The sequence below is a fragment of the Cyprinodon variegatus genome, unplaced genomic scaffold, assembly GCF_000732505.1.
Source record: "Cyprinodon variegatus isolate N-32 unplaced genomic scaffold, C_variegatus-1.0 Scaffold994, whole genome shotgun sequence".
NCBI lineage: Eukaryota > Metazoa > Chordata > Actinopteri > Cyprinodontiformes > Cyprinodontidae > Cyprinodon > Cyprinodon variegatus.
In genome coordinates, this window is record NW_015151447.1 from 36,176 (window position 1) to 38,626 (window position 2,451).

Sequence of the window (2,451 nt, forward strand, 5' to 3'; positions counted from 1 at the left end):
AAAAATCTGAGAATCAGAGCAGAGAAGCTGGCTCAGGTTTTGCTGGTACCATTACTGGCAAACACTCTGGCAGGGAAGTGTCAGTCTCTTACTCCTTAAGAAGGCCTCCTTATCAGCAGATGGGAAACAGGTGTGTAGAAGTCAGCTCATGCCCTCAGAAGGAAGATCTCAGGCGCCCTCTGGTGGAGAAAGTTAGACAAGCCTCCAGATCCCAACACTTATAAGCCCTACGGTTCAAAGCGTTGGAAAAATTAGTGGCTTATAGTCCAAAAAATATGGTACACAGCAGTGACTCAAAGGTACAGAGGGCGATCTTTTATTTCTGGGTGGATCATCTCAATCAGTGGTCCTCCTGACTGTCAATCATTCTGGAGATGTATTTACGCGCCGTCCCCGTTAGCTATCTTTTTCTGCGCACTTTCAGCCGTATATCTGTGGTGAGCTACGGTTTCAGACAGTCATTGAAGCTCACCTGTCTCACCGCCGTTCTTTGAAAATGGTCGAGGGTCAGAAGAGAAAAAGTGTGATATATTCCCAGAATGCTTTGCGCAGAGAGCTTTCCTCACAAAGCATTATGGGATTTGCTGTCACAGCGGCCTGCTGTCGCCATAGGCTGTCGCTACCCGACAGCGGCAACTAATAACAAAAATTACGCAGGCACCATGCAGTGGAGGAGGAGTTACGTGACCAACACAGCAAAAAGCAGTGATCATCTGTCTGAACGGTCAGTTAACTGAGTTCACTATAAAGTTCACTATATAGTCCCTGTTCTATAAAGTGATGGAGGGACTTAGGGGTTAAGGCAGACAGACAGACAAAGTTTTTATTTATTTTATTTTATCTAACCTTTATTTTACAGTGAGCTGGTATGAGCTATGAGAACAGCTGCTTTTAAACAGAGCTGCTTTTAAACAGAGGAGGAATGCACGAGGAGGAATGGATGTGCAGTGTGAGCAGGAAGATCGCCTCAGAGTTTTGGGCTGTAGAGTGTAAAAATGTAGGGAGCTGGGAACTTTAAAACCCTGAGTGTTCCAGTGTTTGTCTCCTTCGGTGGAGGGCGGACAGGGTTTACCCAGAATGCGGTTGTTTGTAGGAGAATGGAGAAACTAACTGCCACTCAGAATTCCTGCGGTATTTGAACGGACTGTGGTGCAGATGAATCCCTTGCTCAGAGTGAAACTGAAATGATCCCTTGGAGGAAAGTGGATCCAAACCTCCAGTTAAAATCCCCAGCTCAGTTTGAGGCTCAGTTGATCCTTCCAGGGAGAGAAGGTCCGAAACATCCAGTTTGCAGGATGACTTCTCAAAACTGGCAAACACTCTGGCGTCGAGGAAGTGGCAGTCAGCAGCTTAAGAGCACTCCGTTAATGAGGTAAACCTTTGCAGGTGTGAGAGAAGGTGAATCAGGACCAGGCGCCGCCTGGTGGAGGAAGGAAAACAAACACACAAAACACAAACCACACAGACAGGAGTCCTAACAATGCTTGGCTTAAAGCTGGGCATATACTGTATTTTTTTGCCTTTTTCTGGCCGATTCTCCAGAGCCAGAATTTTTTAGATGCGCCGACTTTCAGCCTGATAGTGCGTGGGGTAGTGTACAGGGGGTAACGAGGGGCGATCAGCCTCTAAAGACCACCTCCCCATCAGGAATCGTAAGGTTAGGAGGAAATTAAACATGTTTCAAATTCAGTCGGCCATGGTGAGGTGTTCGTGGACAAATCCTGCTGATGAAGCAAAGTTAAGAGCCAATTTACCAGAACCTCCAGCAATGTGCATGTGCCAACAAGGGAGTTCTTCTTCTTCTTCCACATACTCTATACGAGTCGGACAAGCACCATCTCTCGGCGCTGAGTCGGACGTGTAGTTTTTGGTTGTGCAGTGTGAACAGATAGATCGCATCAGAGCATTGGGCCGCACAGTGTGAGAAGAAACATGGTTAGCTATGAACTTTTAAAACCTGCGGTTTTGTCATGCAGTTTGAGCTGTAGCTGCGTGCAACAATTGAAAATATCACACTGTGTATGTCCGGCTTTACCCCATAGGAGGCAGACAAGTTCTTACTATGTGAGGGAGAGCAAATACCTAAGGTTCTGATCATAACCACCGAGATCCAAAATATTTCTGTTCTAAGAAGCTGAATGCAGGGAGCTGGAGTTCATCTAGAAGCCCAGAACCTTTATAGGAGATCACCTTGAACCAGGGAGGGATTTACCATTAGGCAAAACTAAGCAGTTGCCTAGGGCCCCAAGTTCCTGGGGGCCCCATAAAACTCCTTCTACATGTATGTTTATGCACATTATGTTTTTGATTTAACTGCCATCAGAACACTTATAATATTAAGTGTTTCTCAGCCCCCCCCCCTTCATTGTCCACCATATTGGATCAGTCCATTTGCTGCACATGTTCAGAAAGGTCCAAACAGACAGCAGCAAACCATTTGAAAACAAACCA